The sequence below is a fragment of the Hippocampus bargibanti genome, linkage group LG07, assembly GCF_051943395.1.
Source record: "Hippocampus bargibanti isolate YZ-2025 linkage group LG07, ASM5194339v1, whole genome shotgun sequence".
Classification (NCBI taxonomy): Eukaryota; Metazoa; Chordata; class Actinopteri; order Syngnathiformes; family Syngnathidae; genus Hippocampus; species Hippocampus bargibanti.
The window spans coordinates 9,964,564-9,983,110 of NC_142740.1; the positions used below are offsets into that span (position 1 = coordinate 9,964,564).

The window sequence follows — 18,547 nt, forward strand, 5'->3', positions numbered from 1 at the left end:
CGCCTCTCCCCCTCGCCTCCCGTGGGGGAGCTCTGGGGATTGAAACAATGGCTGCTTTCCATTTTCCACCAACATTGGGACGTGCAACAGACGAAGCCACAGTCTCATCGTCAGAGCTCACTTTGGAAGACATTGCAACTATCGCTTTCTCCTCTTTTTTCATCCGTTTGGCTTCCATTTCCCTCTCCCTGATTTTTGCTTGCGCAATCCAAGCTTCGCAGGCAGTTATCTCGGCATGTATCTTTCCAAGAGATTTTTTCATCGCGGATGCTTCCTGAAGTTTCAATCGAAACATGATTTCCCCCAAAGGTTGTAGTTGCAACGCACCAGAGAACTTACTACAGTCCATCCACTTCTTGCAATAAAGTTCGCTACCTGGGAACTTTTTGGACATAAACTCTACGTCCCTATGAATTGGGGTCTTTTTAGAAAAAATAGCACCCATTTTCACGATTGCAACAACAAATTCCTTCTTTAACTATCACCAGAAAGGAAGCACACCTCGCGATGTTGATTGAAACCCAAGAACAAAGGGCGTGATTCGCGCCAATCCTCAGCCAGGATGCGCGTTCACGCACACACACAAGGAATGCTCTTACGCACACACGCACACACACACACACCAACGGCTCAAATGACTTCGCCCCCACCCTTTTTTTTTTTTTCCGAGACAAAGAACTTTCTCTGTGCCACTATGCTAGCATAGACAAACCACTTTTAAGAATGTATTTTTGATCTTATTTCTTTCCTCTTGACTTCGTACTGTAGCAGCTGCCCTAAAATACTTCCGCTTTTCAGAATAAAAGCGGTCCACCACACAAACTGAATCCCAGCTATCACCACCTTGTGATCAATATTTTTTCTCGCTGGAAAACTTCCGAATCACAATTCGGCGTGTGGACGACTCGTGCACATTAATATGCACTCCTCCGCCGGCATACGTATTCTCATTTGGCCACCTTGCCTAACGAAAATCGCTTCACACCGGTTCGTACGTGAGTCAAGTGGAAAAGACCGTCTCTGGCCAGGAGAAGTCTCACAATGCATTCAAACAATGGCTGCGAGCTAGCGCGCTACTTACTTAGTGAACTCTTGAATACTGCCGTGTAGTCCTCCAGCCAGAACGATGAGCCTTGCCGCCACAAGAAAAAGAAGTGATTCTTTTCCGTTCCTCTCGTGAAAAAAAAGTCACAAGAAGCTATAGCGAAGAGGGGGTTCTCCGCTCTCACTGCGACAGTCAAGAGGCAGGTCCAGTGAAGGAACGACTTTCGTCCACTCTCGCCCGTTGAAATCCCTTAACGAGCAGACCACCGGGAAGTACCCGTCTCCCGTTGAAAGACGCAGGCTGGTGGCACTACTCAGAAGTCCAGGCTGGTAGACTGGCATGGGTTTGTCGGCACCAATTAATGTTCGATTAAAACTTCTTGTCTGTCTTTCCTGATTCGGTATTGTCGGGAGTTCACTTGATAAAAATATCAGCAAGTACGATAGATGGTGAACAAAAAACTACTTTATTCTAATGAGACAGAAAAAGCACTTCTCGTCTCGGTGGGACGAAGACATGAGCACACGAGCAAAAAGAACAAAGAGACAAAGAGACCGAGCTCCCGCTCTGACAAGTTTGTAAACATACACAGAGGCGATCTGTTGTCCAATCAGTTGCGGACAAGTCGACCTTTCCCGTCCAATCGGTTACGAACAACTCAGCGTTGGGCGGGTCTCAGACTGGAGTTGGAGCCGTTGACTCTTTCCAACGACTATTGAACTAATAAGACTGATAGTTTTATTTAACTAAATTAGACTGAAATTAAACGTGCACAATTCATAATATATACTAAGCTAAATATGAAAAAACATATGTTTACTTAATCTAAACATGAAATAACGTAATATGTTTACTAATGTGCATAAACACTCTATCAAATGTAAAACATCAAAATCATTTGAACAGAAAAAAGTATCAAAAGAAAACCAAGATTAAAAGGCCGCCAAGGTTAAACAAACACATGCACAGCATACAATGCATACACAATGCATACAAAGCATGCAACAAACAATGAACCGACACCGGATGGTCGTGGCGGGAGTCCTTTTAAGTGTCACTGATTAAAATGACCAGCACCTGCGAGGCTGCAGGCAGGGCTGACGTCGCTACCCGTTGGTCGCCAATCCGAACGTGGCAGTTCGCCACTGATTGGGACGACCAGCACCTGTGCAGGTGTAGGAGGAGCCGACAGCGCCCCCCCGATGGTCGCCAACCAGATCATGACAAATAGATCCTGCGTTCAGCCTGTTTGAAGAGAAAAAAATGAACAGAGCAAGTTGTTATAAATGTTAAACATTGATAATTTGCAAGAACGTGTTTTTAAGGGAAAAAGTTCAATTTGTTCTTTCTCAAATAGCCTTTATTAGTCCACCGGTGAAATTGAAAGCACATTGTGGCATAAAAATGTGAATTAATGCTGACCAGATACACTTGGATTGATAGACAAATTTAGCATAGTGAATATGTTATTTTGGTCTCAGCTATCACTTCTGGAATGTCACATGTTTAAAAGGTTCATCAAAATTGAATTATGAGTTAAAATAATGCCGTTAGTGGGCAGGTTTTACCCAAGTTTGATGGGTTACGCATCAAGGACGGCGTGCTGCAGCGAGTCTGGAAAGAACCTGCCACCGTGGAAGAGAGATGGCAGGTGGTCGTGCCAAGAGCTCTCAGAGAGACGGTGCTGATAGCATGTCATGGGGGAACAGGCTCGGGACACAAAGCAGCACAAAGACCCTCCAACGGCTACGCCAAGGGTTCTATTGGGGGCAGCACCGACGGGACGTAGATGACTTCTGTCGGCGCTGTGATGAGTGCGTGGCCTAAACAGGACCTCAAGCCCAATCGCACGCACCACTTCAGCAACAAATGGTTGGTGCGCCCATGGAGAGAGTTGCTGTGGACATCATGGGCCCTTTCCCTGTGACAGACAGAGGGAATCGCTACGTGCTGTGTGCGATGGTCTATTTTACCAAGTGGCCAGAGGCATATGCACTGCAAAACCAAGAGGCGGAAACAGTGGCTGATGCGCTACTGGAGGGCATGTTCTGCCGGTTTGGAACTGCAGATATCATCCACAGTGACCAAGGCAGAAATTTTGAGTCCAGAGTGTTCGCTGCTCTGTGTGAATGCCTTGACATGCAGAAGACGCGCACCACTCCCTTGCATCCGCGGAGTGATGGACTTGTGAAACGATTCAACCGCACCATGCAACAGCAGCTCGCCATCCTCACCTCCACAGACCAACGTGACTGGGACAGGCACATCCCACTGGTGCTGATGGCTTATCGGTCAGCGGTTCAGAGTTCCACCAGCTGTACCCCTGCTCTGCTGATGCTGGTCCAGGAAATACGGACACCGGCAGAAATGGCGTTCGGAAACCCACCAGGCGGCCCAGAGGACCAGCCGGGGCTGGAGAATTCCAGTCGACGGCAGGATCAGCTGGAGGCAGCGCACGCATTCACACGGAGCCAGCTGGAGAAAGCCGGAGAACGCAAAAGCGGAATTATGACGTGCGAAGCAAGGGGCAAGACTTCCGGACCGGGGAACTACTTTGGGTGTATACGCCCAAACGAAAAAAAGGCTGCTGCCCCAAACTACACAGCCACTGGGATGGCCCTTGTTGGGTACTCGAGCGGGTTGGGGAGGTTGTTTATCGGGTGGCGGTCGCCCCCAGGGGCAGGAAAGTTGCCCTACATCGGGACAGGTTGGCCCCCTACCGGGGAAGCGGTATTCCTGTATTTGAGGCGGGGTCTGCTTCGTCCACGTCAGGTAATGTGGTTAGCCCAGGTTCCCCACCCTCCTCCAGTTTTGCCCCGAGTCAGCCAGCGCAGGGGGGAACCGAGCCACAGCCAGGTCAATCACAGAGACACAGACGAAGGCCACAGCGACTGGAGGACTTTTTTTTTGTTGACCCTTGGGGCGAGGGTTTCATAAAGGGGAGGGTAGTGTAACGTTCAGTGCATGTTTGGGCGCTGGGCTTGTTGGGGTCGCGTGACGACACACACGGAGAGAAGGAATGACCAGACAACGGGGGTTGGGCAGTGTGCCTGAGGGAATGTCTGCGCGTGAGTTGTGGCGTAACAACAGCTCCTGTTTGTTTGTTAAAACTGCTAAGTTTGTTATTAAAAGACCGACTCGCTATACCAGCGACTCTGCACATCATTTGTCACGCTGAGGGGCATTACATTATGTTAACTGTTCTTTTGATGCCAGTTTTATCATACAGCAGCTGCTCTCTGTCCCAGAGGAAATACATTTCATCTGTGCTATATGTTGCACATGTAGCACATTTGACAAAGTTGATTAAGCTCACTAGGTAGGGCGTTTTCATACGCAAAATTTACGTATGTCCGTCTTATACTGCTCCCTAGTGGCCAACTTGTGCAAAAGAAGCGCCAGTTTGAAATATAATTCTGTCGTTCTTTATTTGTCTGGACAAAGCATGCCATTCTAACACATGACAAACATTAGCTGTATGTTTTTTTATTCGATTGCTATTTGGATTCATTCCAAAAATTAACTTTTATTTTAATAAACTCGTACCTCAACGAATGACATGACTACCACAGTACAACCTCATGACACCATCTATCACAGAGATGCCCAAATTTTTTCAACATGACAGTGACTTATAAAATGACCAATGACCATGTCGACTATATTTTAAAAAATATATAATTACAACAGTACTATCTAACAGTTTGCCGCCGACGCAATGACAGTTTGCTCTGCTTCAGGGTGAGGTGGGGAGGGGGAAACGTGCGCGTCGGCGCCGCAGACAACAGCGGGGTCGGGCATTGGGTAAGGCTGGGGAGAAGGCTGCCGGTCGCAGACCCGCGACCCAGACCGTGGCGTTCGAATCAGATTGTTTGCAAGTCATTTAGCACGGAGTCTCTATTCAACATTTCGAATTGATTTTGTGTTACAACCGTTTGACTTACGACCCTTTTGCCTTATGACTCGTATGTTACCTGCATATGCCCAGCAGATTTGAGCACAAACATGTCCAGCTCCAGGCCTGGAGGGCCATTGTCCTGCCTGTTTTCCATCTGACCCGGCTGCAACACACCTGATTCAGATGATCAGTTCATCAGCCAGCTTTGAACAGCAGCAAAACGGTCCTGATGATTTGAAACAGGTGCGTTGCTCCTGGGAGAGCTCGAAAACAGGCAGGGCAGCGGCCCTTGAGGAACGACTTTGGACACCCATGACTTAAATATTTAATGAAAAAAAAAACTGTATACTGTCATTAACATTCTTCAGTATTGTCTTCATGCAGCTGTGACAATGTAGCCTGCTGAAGAAGCGTGGCCGACATAAAAGCTTGGCCAAAACAAACATGCGAATCAAACCTCTGAAAATGGAGGACACCGATTCGCTGTGGTGACCCCTGAAGAGAAAAGCTTAAAGCAAAAGAAGTCATCAAATCAATCCTGTGGTCTTGTATCACAGTTTTTTTCGGGGCCGCCACAAAAATGGACAAAATCCGACTTCAACAAAGTTAGGACGGTGGAAAAAAATAATTGTCACCTCCCTACCCACTCTCAAGGATTTGCACACTGCAAGAATTAAGACAAGCGTGTGGAAAATCCAACTGGAGCCTGCGCATTCTGCCCATCACCTATTCCAACTACTCCCCTCAGGCAGGCACTACCGCACCAAATCCAGCGTCTGCTTTGGGGGTCACTGCCCCGAGTGCTCCGACCACCACTGGCACGACTGTCACCTTTACCTTCCAGGTTCTCTCCAGCTCCTCTCTGAGCCCTTGGTAATGCTCTAGTTTCTCAATGTTTCCATCACTTGGGACCGAGACATCCACTACAACGGCTTTCCTCTGCCCTTTATCTATGATCATATTTGGTTGGCTCGCCATTGTATCTAAAAGTACCACAAGATCTACAATGTAACGTGATCGTCTGGCACATCCATGACATAATGTTAATGTTGAGTTAGGTGTGTCTTAACCTCTAAGGCAAACCCTCTGTCGAACCCTTGGTGTTTGATCAAACCCAGGTTGAGAACCACCACTCTAAATTGTCCTTGGAATGTGAGCGTGCAAGGTAGTTCGTCTAAGTGTGCCCTGGCAACCAGTTCAGGGTGTACCCTGCCTACCACCTGAAGACAACTGGGGTCGGCTATGCCCCATGACCCCTGTGGGGGAAATACAGAAGATGGATGGATGGGCTTTCCTTGTCTTTGTTATCCACTGCTTGCTCGTGGAAAGCCCAGTTGGTTTATGTGGTGATGAGTGCAGCTTTAGACCTACTTCATATGTAAAGTGCTTCAAGACTACAATGATACCTTGGCTTACGAACGCTTTAGCCTACGACCTTTTCGCTTTCCGAATGTTAAATTCGCGAGAATATAATCTTGGCATACAAACTATTTTTCGGGAAACACACGGAGCGCCACAATGAGTGATGTGTCGTTCGCTAATGAGCTGGAAAATGGCAGCCGACTTTCCTCGCCCCCCTCTGTTCCCCGCACTCAGTCTTTGGTTTAAGCCACACGTGATTCATCAAGATGCATGGTCGAGGATGGGGGGGGGGGGTTACAGAAACACAGAGCTGCACATATTAATAGATAGGCAGACGACAGAGAGCGAGTGAGACAATGGATAGAAAACACAGTGAAATTTGGACTCGTATCAACTTTATTGATAGTTCAAAGACAGTGAAGACTGCAAGGTTAAAATATATCATCAATCAGGCTCCACAAATAACCCGCACAAGCCATCTGTACAATTTGAAGAGTAGACAAGCAAGGGAACCAGCTATTAATGACATTTGTAGTGTGTCTGCCTGCATCTGTTGCAATATCACTACTTCTAAGATGTACAACCCAGAGCTCCTTGAGACACTTTATGCAAAAAGCTATCTATTCCATCAAGCCATCAACGACTATCACAAAAGTAAATAAAACAACTTTATTCGACAGTACCGTTTATTTCTTTAATTACAATACCATAGAACCTTTATTGTATATATTGTGTAGTTTTAAGGCTTATTTAATCAAAAATTATGTTTTATGGGGACCTGGGAACGGATTATTCTCATTTGAATGGTTTCCTATGGGAAATTAATACTGTTTGGAATACACATTTTTTGCCTTACACACACTTCCTGGGAACCAATTAAGTTGGTAAGCCAAGGTAACTCTATTTCTATTTTGATTGAGCAAAATATAAATGTAATTGAACTGCAGTGAAAAAAATCCTCACACTATTGTTATCTCAAATAATTGCAATGGTTAAATACAAGATGCAATGTATATAAAACAGATGTATCTTTTATCGATTGTAAGTAGGATTAGTAATAATCAATGTATTGTGACGGGCACTAAGACCATGTATACTTTCACATGAATGTTGCTGTGCCGATTACCATTTTGTGTTTGGGAACCTTTTACTGAGCGAGTTGCTTGTTCCGTAGCCACAATGGGACATATGTCTGCCGGTCCTGCCCGGTGTGCCGGTCCCAAGCCCGGATAAATACTGAGGGTTGTGTCAGGAAGGGCATCCGACGTAAAAGCTTGGCCTAAACAAACATGCGGATCAAACCTCTAAAGATGGAGGCCACTGATTTTGCTGTGGCGACCCCTTGAAGGGAAAAGCCGAAAGGAAAAGAAGAAGAAATACAAGTGCCATGGAGAGATTTTATAAAGTGATGTCATGTTTTTACTTATTACATTAAAGCTTTCATGATGTCATGTCAGAAAGTGCAGGTACCATGATTTGATATCTGTTGATTTGGTCATGAAAATGGAGGATAATGCACAACTCATGGTAAGATCGCCAGTTGATGGTCATTGTTTCTACAAATGGCTATTTATTTTACTGCACTAATGGTACAATACAAAAATATGAGTTTTACAGTTTACATTAAAAATAAATAAATACATAAATACATAAATAAATAACTAACCTAAATGTCCTACATTATGTGGTACTCCACCACAGGTGTGCTTTTAGGTGAGGCAGAATACAGTTTGGGTTGCCGAATTAATCTAATCCTTTAGGATTCTTCAGGTCAACCGCTTAAAGTGTCAACTGTATTCCTGACGTCGGCCAGAAAACTGTCAGAAAAATGTTACATTTAATCAATTTATTATTTAATGAATTTATTTACTTTTACATTAAAAATGTTACTCTACACGTGTGTGTGTGCGTGCATGCGTTTGTTTGTGTGTGCTTGCATGTGTGTGTTTGTTCCAAATTATTTACCACTCTAAGGTGGTAAAACTGGCTTGTCTCTTTGACAATGATTTATGACCACCCGTACTCACGACCCTATTTTATTTTTTATTCTACGCCTGGCACCGCAATGCTTAATGTGTATGACAATTTTGGGCAGCCAATCAGCATTTCACTCTCGCAAAGCGATCGACCGTGTGATGGCATCGGCGGAGAGAGTGTCCACCGACGCCGGCCGAGGCGCGGCCAGGACTAGAGCCAAGGCGGGTGGGCGTCGGTGCTCGGGCGTACGGGACCGCCGCCAAATTCGTTCTGCTTTGGGGCAAGGTGGCGGGTGGGCGCGTCGGCATCGCAGACGGCCGCGGGGTTGGGCCGCGGAGTTGGGCCGTGGGGTCAGGCCGCATGGTCGGGCCGTGCGTTGGCGCGTAGAGTGGGGTAAGACTGGGGAGAGGGCAAGCGGTAGAACACCGGCGACCGGGACCCAGACCCACGCCGCCCCAGTGGCGGCCGAATCAGATCATTTGCAAGTCACAGAGTCTCGACTTACGACCATTTGGACTTACGACCGTTTGGCCGTAACGGAACCCGGTTGGTTGTCGGATGTTACCTGTACAATGGATGGAGGAAATTTTTTGGGTTTCTGGAAAAGTCGTGACTTTTTACGCCAGAAATAACCTGTCTTCACAAATAGATGAAAAAGTAATTAAAACAAAAATAGTGAGATTGATGAAAAGGTTTCTTCAGCCGTCATCTGTACTTCTTTGAAAGAAACCTTTTCATCAATGGACCACTCCTGTATGACTGAGAGCTACACAGACAAAAAATAGTGAGAGTCGTCAAATATATTGGACAGAACGCTAATTTACTTGGCAGCAAGTTGGCTTGCCGAATGTTCAGTGGCAGGTCCTTCCAGAGAGTGGGCCCTGGAACGGAAAAGGCTCGATACCATGTCAGCCTCCGATTAGCTTTTGCCCCATGCAATAATGTCTGGTCAGCAGACCTGAGGCATTGGGAAGTTGTTGTAGAGGTGGATGAGCTCGGACAGGTAAGGAGGAGCAAATTCATTTAAAGACTTGAAGACAAACAATAATATTTTCAAAAGAACTCTAGAATGTATAGGGAGCCAGTGAAGGGATGCCACAGTAGGAGTTATGTGCTCCCTCTTACGAGAATCAGTCAAGAGGCGAGCAGCAGCATTCAGGACGATCTGGAGCTGTTTCATGGACGACTGGTTGACTCCAAAGTAAAGTACAACGTTGGTCCCAAAATTGAGCCATGTGGAACACTAGCTCTTTACTGAGATTCATGGGGAAGACATTGACTCACTCACCAACACCATCACAGACTACATTAACTTTTGTGAACAAAACACCGTCATAAAAGTCCTCCTGAAGGAGAAGAAAAGGGCTTTTGTGTCGGGCAACAGAGAGGAACTGAAGGCCGTGCAGATACAACTGAGGAGGAAGATCAGAGAGGGGAAGAAGGCCTACAGGATGAAAATGGAGAAGCAGCTGCAAGCCAGCAATGTCGCTGGTGTCTGGAAGGGCCTGAAAAACATCTCAGGCCACAAAAGCCCAGTGACATTGAACGAAAAAGACAAGGACTGGGCAGATGAACTCAACCGCTTTTTCAATCGGTTTGACAAGACGCCAGCCGCCCCCGTCCCACCGTCAACTTCACCTGTAGCTGCACCTGCACCAACTCTCACTGTGGCCTTACCCTCCCTGCCCCCTCTCACGACCAGCTTTCCACAACCAACATCTGCCCTCCCAACCGTTGCCACACCCTCAGCCGCCACTCTGCCTCCTGGTTCCTGCCTGTCTGTCACAACTGCGCAGGTGAGGAACCAACTGAGGAGGATGCAGGTGAGGAAGGCAGCAGGTCCGGATGATATCAGTTCCCGACTCCTCAAGACCTGCTCCGACCAGCTGTGTGTCATTGTCCAGCACTTGTTCAACCTGAGCCTGAAGCTGGGCAGAGTTCCACAGCTGTGGAAAACGTCATGCCTGGTCCCAGTGCCCAAGATTGCCAACCCCAAAGAGCTCAACAGCTACAGACCGGTGGCGCTGACGTCTCACCTGATGAAGACGCTGGAGAGACTCGTCCTCGCCCACCTGCGACCGCTGGCAAGCTCATCGCTGGACCCGCTATAGTTTGCCTACCAGCCCAGCATCGGTGTGGAGGATGCCATCATCTACCTCCTCCATACGGCGTTGCTGCACCTGGAGAATGCTAGGAGCACAGTGAGGATCACATTCTTCGATTTCTCCAGTGCCTTCAACACCATCCAGCCAAGTCTACTGGGGGACAAGCTGCAGCATGCCGGAGTCGACCATCACCTCACATCCTGGATTACAGATTACCTCACAAACAGGCCACAGTACGTGAGAGTAAAGAACTGTGAGTCGGGCAGGCTTCTCTGCAGCACCGGAGCGCCGCAGGGATCAGTCCTGGCTCCATTCCTCTTCACCCTCTACACCTCGGACTTCAATTACAACACCCCAACCTGCCACCTTCAGAAGTTCTCTGACGACTCAGCTATTGTCGGCCTCATTACAGAGGGAGACGATAGGGAGTACAGGGGACTGACAAAGGACTTTGTGGACTGGTGCCAGCAGAATCACCTCCAGATCAACACCGGGAAAACCAAGGAGCTGGTGGTGGACTTCTGCAGGAAACAATCCTCACCTGCACCATTGAACATCCAGGGTTCGGACATTGAGAGGGTGACCTCCTACAAGTACCTGGGTGTTACTCTCAACAATAAACTGGACTGGACAACAAACACGGATGCCCTAATCAAAAAGGGACAGAGTCGCCTCTTCCTCCTCAGGAAACTGAGGTCTTTTGGAGTTCAGGGGTCACTCCTAAAGACTTTCTATGACTCTGTGGTGGCATCAGCCATCCACTATGGCATTGTCTGCTGGTCAGGCAGCATCACCACCCGGGACAGAAAAAGACTGGAGCGCTTTGTCAAGCGGGCCAGTTCTGTCGTGGGCTGCTCGCTGGACTCTCTAGAGGAGGTGGGCAACAGACGGACGCTAGCTAAACTAAAAGCTATGACGGACAGCCCCTCCCACCCCCTCCTGCCCATCCTGACAGCTCTGGGTAGCTCCTTTAGCCAGAGACTATTACACCCGCGCTGCAAGAAGGAGAGGTACCGCCGCTCGTTCCTACCGACTGCTGTCAGGCTTCACAATTCCCAATGATCACATGTGAAAAAAAAACACAAAAAAAACTGGACACTTGTAAATATGGGTTGTTGCAATATATCTAAATGCATTTCTTGATTCTGCACTATGTACAGTCTTGTTTATAGAACGGTTTTTGCACATCTACATTTGCACAGTATACAGTTGACATTTTTATTTTGTTATGCTTAGATTGGGTGGGTGAATTGGCGGATTTCCACTTCACAATAAAGTACAGGCCAGGCAAGGCGAATGCTGATGCCGACACATTGTCGCGTTATCCAGTTAAGCTGGAGGGACACACAGAGGAGTACACTGAAACTTTGCCCCCAGACGTGGTTTCCACCATATGGCAGGGGGACAAGGCTGTGGCTGAGGAGGATGTGCCATGGATGGCGGTGTTGCAACTCACCTCTGATGGTGAGGATTTTCTTCCGGTGACAGTCCCCGTTATCACTCCAGATGGTATCAGAGCTGCTCAGGAAGAGGATGCGTCAATCTCTGAGGTAATGACACTGAAGAGGAGGGGATGGAACCCCAATGACAAAGATAAAAGACAAATGGGACCAGAGGCAAGGAGACTAGTACACGAATGGAATAGACTGAAACTGGACAAGGGAATTTTATACAGACAGGCAGGGAAATGGAAACAGCTCGTTCTCCCTAGTAAGCTGAAGTCGACGGTGCTTAAACACCTACATGATGACATGGGTCATGTCGGAGCTGACAAGGTGATCAACCTTGCAAGGCAGAGGTTCTATTGGCCATTCATGCAGCACGAAATAGAAAACTACGTCATTCGCCAGTGTTCCTGCATTAAACAGAAACGACCCACCATTCCGGAAAAAGCACCCATGGGCAACATCACTACTAGTGCCCCATTTGAGCTCATTTCTATTGATTATCTCCGTCTGGAGCCAAGTAAAGGAGGCTATGAGTATATTCTAGTCCTGGTAGACCACTTTACTCGTTTCGCACAAGCCTACCCGACTAAGAATAAGTCAGGCAAGGTTACTGCTGAGAAAATCTTTAGTGATTTTATTCCACGGTTCGCTTATCCGGAGAGACTACATCATGATCAAGGTCGGGAGTTTGAAAACAGTCTATTCCAGCGGCTTCAACAGTTGTCTGGCATTGCGCATTCCCGAACCACCCCATACCATCCGCAGAGCAACCCTGTAGAACGTCTGAATAGAACATTGTTACAGATGCTACGCACTCTCCAAGAAGAAAGGAAAGGTGAGTGGAAAGACTATTTGCCTCATGTAGTTCATGCGTACAACTGTACAAGACATGAGTCCACTGGCTATTCACCATTCTTCCTCCTCTATGGAAGGTCTCCCCGGTTGCCCATCGACTTAGTTTTTGGTCTGACAGCGGACGAAGAAGTAAAAAGCCGACAGGAATATGCACGTAAGTGGGCCTGTCGAATGCAAGATGCTTACAGAATTGCCTCCGAGAACAGTCAAAAGAGCTCTGACAAAAGGAAGAAATACTATGACCGTGGTGTTAAAGGCATTGCACTCCAGCCAGGGGATCGTGTACTTGTAAGGAACCTATCTGAGAGGGGTGGACCTGGCTTACTGGGAGGAAAATGTCCACAGGGTCACTGAAAGAGTGGGAGATGGACCAGTGTACAAGGTTCAGGCAGAAAACGGAGACAAAACTACCCGTGTGTTGCACCGTAATCTCCTAATGTCTGTCAATGATTTGCCAGTTGAACAGCCAAATAAATAGAAAAAAACAGCTAGACAGACAGGCAAATAAACAGAAAAAACAGCTAGACAGACAGGCTTATAGCAGGGAAGCAGTTGGGCCGGAGTCTGGATATTCAGATGAAGAGGAGGGATGTTCATACAATCTCCGACGGTTACCTGTGTATACAAAGAAGACAGGCAGTCATCAGGTGTCTCAACCTGAACCGCACAATTTAAGAGCTGTGGCATCAGAATTCCACCCCCAGGCACAAACTACGGAACCAGAGGATGGGCAGCAGCTAGAGGAAGCGTTTCCATTGGTCGTACCAGCATCATTACCAGCATCATTACCAATACCAACACCAGCGACAGCCTGCCTGCTGAGGGAATCCCGGAACAACTTGTAATGGATGATAATGAGGGTGATGCAGGAGCGCCGGCGGGGTTGGTGGAATCGGACACCGCGTCACAAAGTGGAATGGAATCGCTGCCACGAAGGTCTACTCGTACTCGAAGACCCAGAGAGATATTCACATATGAACACTTGGGTCATCCGTAATACCAGGCCTGGAGACCTGGGGCAAATGTGTTGTATACTTGCATGCCTTACCCCACGACTCATTATCTAGTGCGACCTGAACACTATTGCTACCCTACCCCGACGGTATGGACTTGAATGTAGTTGCATTTGAATATGATTGACACCACCCTACGGAGACCAGACAGATGACTGTGCTTCTACTGGTACTTGACTACTTGTTGGTATAGTGAAGATGTTGGGGGACATCTTTTAAAACAGGGGAGAGTGTAGGGGATTGGAAACGACCTCTGTTATTGTATGTTAGTCGATTAGACTACCAAGTCAGGAGAAGGCGCTACGCGCCTGTGAATGGAACAGAGGAAGGCGATGTAGGCTCAGCTCACGCATGCGCAGTTGTCATAAATGCCGTTGTGTGAAGCTGATTAACACGGTTGTCTCGTGTCGTCTTTCCTCGTCGTTCACAGGTATTCAAAATAATAAGTGTTAGACATTCTCAAGATGTTAAAGTAATTGGGGACTTGCTGGGGCGATGCTATATATGAATCTTGTTTTGTGGCTTTGATGAATATTTTGTGGCTTTGATGAATATTTTGTGGCTTTGATGAATTTGGATTTTTGGATGTCAATTGTAGTTCCCAGTACAACACGCACGAGCGGGCAGACGTGCATAAGCATGTGCGAATGTGGAGGATATATACAATATATAGATGTTGAATGTATAGATCTACACATGAATGTATTCTGATATTGAAATTGCTGAATTGATGTTTTGATGAGTAAATGGTCATAAATGCCGTTGTGTGAAGCTGATTAACACGGTTGTCTCGTGTCGTCTTTCCTCGTCGTTCACAGTGCTGTCTGCCTGTGACGCCTTTGGACCGACCCAGGTATCCCCTAGGCCTGAGGCCGGTTACACAATCACAATATACTAGCACTCTTAATAGTGCAAAGCAATAACAATAACAATAGTAACTCTGAAGCAATAGCATAATAACTGTTGTTCACGCGTGAATGTCCATATTCACTCTTAAGGAAGTTAGATTTTATCCTCAGTTCGTATAATGCTGTAATACTGAGTTGATCTGGCAACCCAGCCACTACGCGACATCACGTGACTTGACAGCGATAAAAGCCAGTTTATGTATATGTGTTGACTTCTCGTACGACGATGAGCGCAGCGGTTGCTGTTGTCTGTGCTGCGGCAAATAAATATCCTACTTGTATGATCTAAACAAGAGGACCATTTCGACTCTTTATTCTCCCAAATGCATCGCGAAAGCGCTGAAGACCTCAACAGGTTGTGGGCCCAGGAGACGTTTGGGAGATAAAGTGAAGCCAGGAGTGTATCCAGACTTGAAAGAGCGGTGAGCAAACGAGGCTATCGCTAACCGGCTAAAACAGCGGTCAAGATGGATCAAGGAAGGGCAAGCAGGCACCTTCGACTGGCATTCGACGGAGATGAAGATAAGTACGAGATATGGGAAACAAAAATGCTCGGACATTTTAATTTATTGAGAGTAAAGAAGACCGTGCTAAGCGAGCCGAAATGTTCCGAAATGGCTACGGATGGAGAGAAAAATGCAGATGCGTACGCCGAATTGATAAATATGCTTGATGACAAGAGCCTCTCACTAAAAATTAGAGATGCGCCTGATGATGGAAGAAAGTCTTTGAAGATATTGAGAGAATATTATGCCGGGAAAGGAAAACCACGGATAATAAATCTATACACCACGCTCACGTCGCTTCAAAAGAGGAATGTTGAAAGTGTTACAGACTATATCATGAAAGCTGAAACCGCCATCACAGCACTTTGAAATGCAGGTGAATCTTTGGGAGATGGACTACTTGTGGCCATGGTATTAAATGGACTACCAGTAAGTTTCAAGCCATTTACAATACATGTGGCGCATGAAATCAAGTTTGCAGATTTCAAGACTAAGCTAAGGAGTTTTGAAGCAACTGAGAAATTGAACACTGAGTCAGGGGACAGTGTGATGAAGACACAGGGTCGGAGGGGATGACAAACCACCAAAACCAACACCCGTGACCAGCACAAGCATCGTGTGTTTCAAGTGTGGGATCAAAGGCCACAAAGCCATGTTCAACAATTTCGACAGCACGTTCAGACCGGAAAGACACAGCGTGGAGCTGGCGGACGGCACACAATGCAGCGGAGTCGCCCATGAAAGGGGAGATGCTGAGGTCTCTTTGATAGACATCAAAGGACAAAGACATAAAGCAACGCTGAAAGACGCTTTATACATTCCTTCATACCCCCAGTACATTTTGTCTGTAAAGAAGGCAACTACCAACAGGGCAACAGTGATATTTAAAGAAGGTAAAAATTCACTGATTACGAAAGGTGGGACAAAATATGGTATACACGTGTATGGAAAGTTGTACTATTTACATATTGAGAAAGAGACACAGATAAATGAAACAGATGAAAACACGTATTATGGCATGAGATTAAGGCCTAAAACTAGTGAGGTCTTTCAGAAGCCTAATAAGAGAGCCCAAGAGTCATGTATACAAGACAGGGATGCACGCGAAAGTGCAGTCACAGAGATTAGGACAAATGAACATAACCTCACAGGACAAAGTGTGACACAAATGATGAACCTGAAAATAGAAAGTATCCTACTAGGGAAAGAAAGAAACCTAGTCACTTTGATGATTTTGTGGTTGAGTACAGCGATAACGATGGGGCACACACAGTAGACTACTGTTACAGAGCTGTGTGTGGTGTTCCGCAAACATATGCAGAGGCAATGAGATCAACTTATTTTCAAGAATGGGCAAAATGATGAGAAAATTCAGTCATTAAATGACAACAATACATTTACTGTAACAACCCTACCTGCGGGCAAGAAAACAGTAGGGGGTAAATGGGGATTGGATTGGATTGGATTGGATTGGATTGGATTTGCCTTTATTAGTCTCGCAGTGGAGAAATTTACATTTCACAGCAGCAAAGTTATGAAAGAAATGAAAGTAGGAAAGCAAAACACAGGAGCTGCTGGAAAGGCAGCCACTCGCGGCGCCGTCTTGAAGTCAAAAGAACAAAAAAAAAACTAAATAACAAATAACATGACAACACAAAGACACAGAGAGGCATTCATTCTTACGCACTTTATGCTACTAAATGTGATGTAGATATCATAGACAAAAACAAAGCACGATTTGTAGCAAAGGGCAAGAGCCAGGTTTAAAACATAGACTATGGAGAGACATTTTCACCAACAGCCAATCTAACAGGTATAAGAGTGATGCTTCAAAAAGCAGCTCTAGAAAATGAAGAAAAGGATGATGGTGTAGTTTATAAATTAGAAAAATCACTTTACGGTTTTAAACAATCTGGCCGAGACGGGAACAAGGTCTTACATGATTATTTACCTGATAATGAGTACAAGCAAAACCCAGGTGATTATTGTATTCATGCCAAAGAGTCAAGAATGACAAGGTGATCAAAATCATATGGGACGGTGATTTCATTATTGATGACTAGCAATATGCAAAAACAATTGTATTTGAGAGTTTACACCCATTGTTTTTGAAAGCTGAAATGTATAAGAAAGAGGTCACATTGTTCTATTTATTTTGGTTTACATTACAGCAAACTGAGTATAAGTGGGGGTGTTAAGAAAGTTAGATTGTATCCTCAGTTTGTATAATGCTGTAATACTGAGCTGATCTGGCAACCCAGTCACGTGACTTGACAGCGATAAAAGCCAGTTTATGTATATGTGTTTGACTTCTCGTACAACGATGAGCGCAGCGGCAAATAAATATCCTACTTGTATGATCTAAACAAGAAGACCATCTCGACTCTTGTTGTTGAACTGTAAACACACAAAGGAAACACGTAAAGCTCACTTTATCAGTTTATTCCTCATGTACGAATCCCTGGAATTCTTCCGTGTCCGAATTGAACAGCTCGGCGAATGCGGCATCCAACACGCCCAGCCGGCTCCGTCTCATCCAAGTCATGTTTCATGGAGTCAGTGTCGCTGTTGTTGTCTGGCAGTTCAGTGACAATTCTTGCCTTCTTACCAAGGCATTTACTATTCACTGGCAGATAGTAGCGTATGTCGCCCGGCACTGTCTCCCCGTCTTGGTCAACGTGTGTTCGCCTTCTGCATCCACCGCTCCCACGCAGTTCGCAGTCTAGCTTAGAGTGCTCTGTTGACGGCATTGTATATCAGCTGCATACCATAGTTGCGAGACCTGTTGCGGCTCAATATTGATCCATATATACGGCGTACCGGATTATAAGGCGCAAGGTCAGCTTTTGAAAAAATTCAAGGCTTTTAGGTACGCATTCTAGTATGGAAAATACGGTAATTGGTATTTGTGTAAAGTCAATTACAGGTACATTGCAAGTCATGTTAATTACTTTGTGGATGATAGTACTAAATAAAATGTTTCACCCCTTAGACATTAAATCAGAAGCCATACTCGCCCAGGAATCACAAGAAAGATGTCAATCATCATCCGAGGTATTCAAGATTGAGTCATCAAACTTACTCTGTATAAACTATTTGCTTATTTGCAGCTAAGTGCAACAGTTAGTCTCAAACCGTTTGAAATGAATAGTTTTATGATTATGTCTTCATACACTTTGATTTGAAACAAAATAGTCAACTGTGATCGTCTGTTGACTTTACTTTCCAAAAAGGTGACATTTTACATGAAGGAATTACATTAGTTTCTTCCAGAGTGTGCATTCTCGACTTGGTCTTGCAGATGCTCTGTCATACAGAATTTTTACAATTGACATGGTTGTAAGCATAATCATCAATCCATCCCATATTAATGTTGGAAATATAACAATTTCATCCAACACGAGTCTTGGCTTATCTTCATGAAAATGCG

The 18,547-nt window shown here is 45.9% G+C and overlaps 1 long non-coding RNA gene across 1 annotated transcript; it reads right to left on the reverse strand.

Annotated features, from left to right (window-relative positions):
* Positions 1-1,498: 1,498 nt before the first annotated feature.
* Positions 1,499-18,069, reverse strand: LOC148895381 (uncharacterized). Its single transcript, XR_016115629.1, has 3 exons — positions 17,549-18,069; positions 3,280-3,520; positions 1,499-2,290 (listed from the first exon to the last, which is right to left on the reverse strand). It is a non-coding gene; the product is annotated as an uncharacterized LOC148895381 (long non-coding RNA).
* Positions 18,070-18,547: the final 478 nt, after the last annotated feature.